The sequence below is a fragment of the Triticum urartu genome, chromosome 5A, assembly GCF_056163025.1.
Source record: "Triticum urartu cultivar PI428250 chromosome 5A, HENAU_Tu73, whole genome shotgun sequence".
Classification (NCBI taxonomy): domain Eukaryota; kingdom Viridiplantae; phylum Streptophyta; class Magnoliopsida; order Poales; family Poaceae; genus Triticum; species Triticum urartu.
The window spans coordinates 43,636,336-43,644,435 of NC_141877.1; the positions used below are offsets into that span (position 1 = coordinate 43,636,336).

General features: G+C 41.9%; 1 pseudogene; it reads left to right on the forward strand.

Moving 5' to 3' along the window:
* Window positions 1-639: 639 nt before the first annotated feature.
* LOC147967869 (uncharacterized) lies at window positions 640-1,847 on the forward strand (annotated as a pseudogene).
* Window positions 1,848-8,100: the final 6,253 nt, after the last annotated feature.

The following is an 8,100-nucleotide window of genomic DNA, read 5'->3' on the forward strand; positions in this document are numbered from 1 at the left end:
TGCCAAAGAGAAGAGTAGCTTGATTCCGAGCTTGGCACATAATGTCTTTCAAAAGTACTTTAGGAACTTGACGTCGCGGTCCGACACGATCGTCTTGGGTACTCCATGCAACCTCAAGATTTCCCTACAAAAGATATTTGCACTATGTGAAGCATCGTCTATCTTGTTGCGTGGGATAAAATGCATCATTTTAGAAAAACGGTCTACAAGAACAAATACATAATCTTTGCCCTTTTTTGTTCCAAGCAATCCAAGCACAAAATCCATACTAATGGCTTCCCATGTTTGATACGGAATTGGAAGTGGCATATAGACCATGGGATTGAGATTCTGACTTAGCTTTATGACATGTAGAGCACCGGTTGGTGTAGCGCGCGACATCACAAAACATCTTTGGCCATGTTAGAGGCGTGGTGGGCCCATAACCATTGTTGGAGCTGATCGCCAGCTCCTCTTCTTCTTCCTCTAGCTACCTCTCAAAGCTCACGGAAGAACAAAAGAACACTGATATTTGGTGGCCGCTGTATCATTTTTGGTGGCCGCTGTATCACACACCCGACCCTTTTCTCTTCTCTCCTTTTTTAATCTTGATTCACATGTATCTGCATATTAGTTTGCTTGTCCATGCATATAGGTAGTTGTAGCAGGTGAAACCTCGGAGAACATGCAGGAGGTGAGGTGCGAGGCGCCGTGAGATATGGCGCATGGCGAGATGTCGAACGGTGGCGAGAGGCTGCTGTGTATGCATGTCCGAGGTTGTTAGCTGCTGCTGCATGAGTGGCCGGGTCGTGTGGTTCCTAGAGTGATTCTAGGAGAAGATCAAGTCATTAGTTAGTGGTGTGCGTGGGTGCGTGCATGCAGTTAGTGGGCGAGTGTGTGGCCCGGCTACGTGAGCGTGAGTCTACTTAAGCACTTGTATGCATATTTGCTTTCAGAAGAGAAATAGGAGAGAAGAGAAAAGGGTCGGCTGTGTGATACAGCGGCCACCAAATATCAGTGTTCTTTTGTTCTTCCGTGAGCTTTGAGAGGTAGCTAGAGGAAGAAGAAGAGGAGCTGGCGATCAGCTCCAACAATTGGTATCGGAGCTAGGTGATGACGAAGACGATGCCGCGTGACTCTTCAGCGAGTGGAGCATTGGTGCCGAGCGACTCGGCGGCGATGGCGGCTGCCGCGACGGCGGCGGCAGGGAAACTCCCGTTCCCGCTGCTCACGAGGACGAACTACGCGGCGTGGGCGATGAGGATGAAGTACCTCCTGCGTGCCAACGGCGCATGGGCTACCGTTGATCGCGAGGCGTCGTCCACGGAGGTCGACAAGGGTAAGGAGGAGATGGCCATGACGGTCATCTCCCAGTCGATCGACGACACAACGCTGCTGCGAGTTGCGGAGAAGGAGACCGCCGCCGATGTGTGGGCGGCGCTACGCTCCATGCACGTGGGCGTCGAGCGCGTCCGAGAGGCGAGGATTCAGTCCTTGCGCTCGGAGTTTGACGGCCTCAAGATGGGTGATGCGGAGTCCGTGGATGACTTCGCGGCGAGGTTCACGACGCTCGTGGGGCGCATCCGTGAGCTTGGTGATGCGATGGAGGAGAAGTACGTCGTGAAGAAGCTGCTCCGAGCCGTCTCCAACAAGTTCATCCATATTGCGTCGTCAATTGCGTTGTTCGGCGACACCAACAAGATGGCCATGGAGGAGGCCATTGGTTCACTCAAGGCACACGAGGAACTCGTCAAGGGGCGTGAGACGGGACGCGAAGAAGAGCAGCTCCTCATGGCGAGAGGACACGACTCGTCGCGAGGACGGGGTCGTGGCCGTGGACGCGGTGGAGGGCGCAGAGACAAAAGTGAGGTACAGTGTTACAATTGCCGCAAACTTGGTCACTTCGCTTGGGAGTGTCCCGAGAAGAAGAAGGAGAACAAGGAGGAGAAGGCGCTGCTGGGACAGTACGTCGACGACGAGCCAGCTCTCCTTTGAAGCTCCATGAAGAATCGGGAATCAAGATTAGGGGGGTGATTGTTAGCTTTTTTAATCTTGATTCACATGTATCTGCATATTAGTTTGCTTGTCCATGCATATAGGTAGTTGTAGCAGGTGAAACCTCGGAGAACATGCAGGAGGTGAGATGCGAGGCGCCGTGAGATATGGCGCATGGCGAGATGTCGAACGGTGGCGAGAGGCTGCTGTGTATGCATGTCCGAGGTTGTTAGCTGCTGCTGCATGAGTGGCCGGGTCGTGTGGTTCCTAGAGTGATTCTAGGAGAAGATCAAGTCATTAGTTAGTGGTGTGCGTGGGTGCGTGCATGCAGTTAGTGGGCGAGTGTGTGGCCCGGCTACGTGAGCGTGAGTCTACTTAAGCACTTGTATGCATATTTGCTTTCAGAAGAGAAATAGGAGAGAAGAGAAAAGGGTCGGCTGTGTGATACAGCAGCCACCAAATATCAGTGTTCTTTTGTTCTTCCGTGAGCTTTGAGAGGTAGCTAGAGGAAGAAGAAGAGAAGCTGGCGATCAGCTCCAACAGGCCAATAGTATTTGATGGAGAGGGTCGCAAGGTCTTGTCGCGGCCGAAATGTCTCATAATTTCTCAACCGCGAGCCTCTGGCAAAAGCAAAAAATGAAGTGAAAACTCGGGTACACAAAGTTTGTTAGCCCATATAAGATAATCGTCCTTGATAAATATTGCTCCCAACAGGTGTTAGGTTGATATTTGGCATAAGTAATCGCAAACGAAGGATCATGCACATAGAAATATTTCATGTGCTCAAAACGAGTAACATTCAATTCAAATTGAGTAACTATCATGCAGTTGCCGGGAAGAGCATCCGCCCTAACATTTTCTTTATCTTTAATCTCTATTACTAAAGGAGCAGTATGTAGGTCGTTGGCTGTTCGTTCGCATGTCTCCCCTTCTCACGCGCACCTCCAGGCTCCAGCAGCCCGCCCCTTTCCATCCCTACTCTACCTCCTCCGCTACCACAGCTCCTAGGCTTCGGCCCTCCATGCGCCGGGTTCCTATCTCACGAGTGGCCACATGCGATGGGAGTCTCTAGATCACACTTCATAGACACCGCGTGCTTCTCCTCCACAACCTCCCGCTAGCGACAATTACTTCACCATGGTGTCGAGGAGGGCGTGGGCAAGAGCCACTGTCCTTCTGGTGCCGCCGCCGCGAGATCCTCTGTTGCTGGCCACACCACTATCCTTTTCCTCCCCACCAGTTTGGGATTTTTCCGACCGAGCGGATCGAAGCTGCAGATCGTTCCTCAGCGTCGCAGCCACCAGCGACGCCCCGGCCATGCCCTGCCCCGACGTTGTTCACCGGAATCAAGTGTAATTCAGTCAATTGACACAGAGACAGGGGCAATAGGTAGAAGAAGACTGCTGCCGTTTTTTCTTTTCCTACTATTCAGTCGAACAGAAAAGAGAAAGAACGAGAGAAACGGAATTAGATCCCATCCCATGAATAACTCCACGCTGTCGTTTCCCGACTAAACAATTTGATCCAATTATCACGCGCCATCCCACGCTGTTGCTTCCTTTTATTCAATCGAACAGAAAACGGAAGGAAACTCTTATTCCTACGTAAGAGGCTTACCAAATATGTACTACGTGCAAGTTTTGTTTGGATTGTGAGTTTGTGATTGCCCTACGATTTTAGGGAACTGCAATGTTGTAATTCAACTATGTACTATGTAAAGTTGAGGTAAGAAAAGTACCAAATCTGTACGAGCAAGATCTGTCTTGGATTGTGACTGCCCCACAATTGTGAATCTATTTTTATCTAATGAAGAAGAGATCAGTGTCTTCCAAGCAGATAAAGTTGCATATTTACCATTTTAAGATCTGGGCAAAAAACTGTTTTCCTTCAATTATTTTCTTCATCTCTCTACCATGTGGTATTACATATACTGAGTATTGTTTCACAATCCCCATATCTCTTTTAACTGTAAGTAATTGTTCATAACATGTGTGTCAACTACCTATAAGCATAGATTGAAAGTTTTCCCGCAAAAAAAGCTACCTATAAGAATAATTAGCAAGAGTCAATTACATTGATGGTGCTAGAATTTGGCCTAAATAATCACTTTGATGCTAGAAGTTGTAGTGTACATCGAAATGGTGCAAAAATGTGGCTCGAGCGTGCCAATACAGTGTTTGTCCCTTTTTGTACTTCCTCCGTTTCTAAATATAAGTCTTTTTAGAGGTTTCAAATGGACTACAATATACTGATGTATGTAGACATATTTTAAAATGTAGATTCATTTATTTTGCTCCGTATGTAGTCCTTTGTTAGAATATCTAAAAAGACTTATATTTAGGAACGGGGGGAGTATACAGAATCCGTGCTGACTATGTGTGTCGGTTCACTGTCAGCGAGTGAAGCAGGAAGAATTTTCTTTTTCTTGAAAACCCCCCTCAAAATACATATTTTTAACAAAAAAAGACCCTATGGACGGGTCCTGCCTGTCAATATTTACAAAAAAAGATTTCAGGCAGGTTTCGAACCCGCGACTACGGGCTACCAAAACAAACCTATCAACCAATCCACCCTAGACATTGATATTTTCTATACTGATAATAACCTCCTAAATATTTAGCTAAAGACACGTGTGGAGCTTAAATGGGCTGCCGATATTGCAGCCCATTTTGCACAAGCTATTTTTATAGCAGATTTTAGAAACATAATTATGTACTAATATTTGTGCGTTTCAATATTATGTAAATAAAACCATTGAAATATCTACCCATATATTATATAAAAAATATTTAGTTAATACAGACATTTAGTTGTATATTAGATACAACTAGTCGTCAACCCGTGCATTCGCACGGGCTGGTGATCTAAAATTTTCTATCAATCTGTATTTTGAAAAAATATGCCTTTTTTATATATGGACCACTATACTTGATAGATACTCTAAGAATATGCTTGTGGAGTCACAGTGATTTTCATAAAGATGTATGCATATAAGTTAAATGAAATCATCATGTAACATCACCAAACTAAAATGCTAATGACATAGAATCATGCTATATTGCTAAAAGTTCTCTAATATGAAGATACAATCATGTGTGAATAGTTTCCATAATCATTGTTTATTGGTCTCATTTGGGAAGGACATAGAGACGCCGAATATATTGCTTGTTTTTCTGATGTATAGGGTATGACTTTTTATACTTGTAACTTCTCAAAGAAAATTGAACAATAAAAATTCTAGATATTCTTGCAATTTTATTTCCATTTCCCAAATTATTTCTCATGTATGCTAATATATCTAGAATGATATCGTGAGGCAATTCTAAGACTCAAACTATAGAACATTAGAATTTCTATGTGACACACATAAACTTCTCTAAATTCCATTACTAATATATATAGAAGTTTTGAAAAAGGTCGAGTAATTATATGTAGTAACTTCAAATTGTCTTGACAAACCGTTTCATAATAGTAACTTCTAATAGTTTGTGAACATTTATGTTACGAATATCAAACATGACAGTAAATAGTATTGTTTATTATGACCATGTATGAAAAATCGTCCCTAAATATTTTACTTCAAGTATGATATTTTTCATCCCGTAGTAACTAATTAGCCTTTCGTCCAACTCCTATTAAGAATGTGTAGATAAATAGGCGCTTCTAGAAATCCATATTGACTTATGACTGTGAAAATTTGACCATTAAATTGTATGCTGAAGAGCAGAAGATATGGGTCGTGATAAAAAGTGTAGAGTTTCGAAAGCTTTGTTAAAACACACAGCGGTGGCGTTTGGAGAGCCTAAGGTAGGCAAAAAAACTACTTAATTGATTGACGAACTCTATACATAATAAATCGATGGGTATCCTCTAGAATCATAATAAATGATTGAAGGATGAAAGTAAAATAGGTGTGGCCTACTGCCTTAAAATAATATCAATTATGTTATTCCCCATGAAATTAAGAACGGCATAAGAGTTTAACATGACTCATGTGATGTAAGATCGAAAGGCAGGAGGGAACCAAGTGGTTAGAGAAGTAGGTGTGGCCTACTGCCATGAAAACATAAGGAAGTTCACCTCATGTCCTAACTCATCAAATAGTGGTACACAAAAACATACCAACAGATGATTAAGTGTATAAACTTCTCCAAATTTAGGAAGTGATAATCAGTTGATGAACATCCTTGTGAAATAGTCCCAGCAAGTTGTGCATCTTACATCCATAGAAGCCAGAAGGAAATAATTCAAAATATTTAACATGATATATGTGCATGCACACTGGTCTAAATACAAAAATGAAACAAACAGAAGAAGTAATGCAAAAACATTGTTTTTTGCTCAAAATATCAAAAGAGTGGTGCAATAAAGCAAATCTCTGGTTGGGCAAGCGCTCACACGGCTGAGGCTAGCCATTATTGTGACGCTGATTCGAATATACTTCCCAGGTTGAAAATCTGACTACTCCGTGTAAATAGGAAGCAAAATGCTGAAGCATGTAAAGAGCTTGAGCAAAATTTTCTGTCAATGGTGGAGGCCCGATCATCTCTTGTAGACGATTACTTTCTGTTGAGAGCATGCTCACATCAAATCGGCCATGTTATTTCTGGCCGTTCATGGACTCATGGACATGCACATACAGGCTAGCTTGATTCAACCAAGCACATCACAAGTCTATGTCAAAAAAATTGTGACGCCATCTGCGTGTGTTTTCCCAAACAGACCGAAGGAATTAGCATAATATACCTCGTCTCAGAGCGGAATCGATGCAGCCTGCTACCTTATTTACATGCATGTTTCTACCATATATTTTCAGTTGCTGTCAACAATCAACATCGATCGGCTAGTAAATAATCGAGCTAACCTGCCAGAAGGCACCCCGCTGCAGCTTTTCATCTCCTACCAACACCGATTGGCAAGGAAGTAATATAGCTGCATAAGCATGCCACCTCAACCTACCTCCTTCAGGTTGAGACAGATGATGGATATTTTCCCATGGAAGAAGAGAGACTCGTTGGGTTTTTTTCATGGGAGAAGCGAGTGTTGATGAGAGGGAATAGATCTTAGAGAATAGTTAGATAAAAATCATGGAGATTGATGCCATGGAGCTCTAGGTAGTTGGAGATTGAGATGTGAGTTTTTCTCCTTCTATTGATCGAGACGTGAAAACATGCGTAGAGTTGTAGATAAATCGGGATAGAAGGTTTTTTTATTTCTATTATTTTGACTGATCAACATTATGGGCCTTGGGCGTTTTCTATGGGAGTTTTTTACTTCTATTTTTCAACTGAAAAAATATTACGGGCTTTGATTTTTTTACTGAATAGATTTATGGTTTTGAGAGAGAGAGAGAGGTGCTTTATGGGCCTTGACTTTTTTTCTAATGATTCTATAGTTTTGAGATATATATATATATATATATATATATATAGAAAGAGAGAGAGAGAGAGAGAGAGAGAGAGAGATGCGTGAGAAAGAAAGAAAAGACATGTGAGAGCGTAAGCCAGCCAAAAAGAAAGAATACGTGAGAGTTGTGAGTCCGTAGGAGTTCTCGTATTTTTATAACCAAGAAAGAGACGGGGAGTTGTAGATAGATTGTGGTAGAAGCTATTTAAATTATTTTTCCTATTTAACAGATCGTGAGAGAGTTATTTACATAAGAGAGTTTTTTTAGAGACACGTGGGAGATTAGGTCATGGGAGAGAGATAAGTTAGTTTTTTTTTCATTGGAGAGATAAATGAGACGTGGAGAAGGATACATGAGTTTTTTTTCTATATGAGACGATCTACACCGTAATAATTCTCGGTCCCACCTGATTAACGGCTCGTAAAATCTAATTAACGTGGGAATTTCTAGGAAGTGACAAATTAGTATAGGTATAGATATAGATAGATGTTTAATGAATACAAAAGAATATACACGCATAAATATTTAAATTTTAAAATGATGAATACAAACATTTACTTAATATCTATAACTATTCACGTATGTATATTTTTTACTCATGACTTATTTTGAAAAAAAAGTATTTTTCATACTATACACTTAAAACTTAAAATTATGAATATTTTTAAACATACAAAAATTGAACTATATGAATATGCTGATAATTATTGAAATGTTTG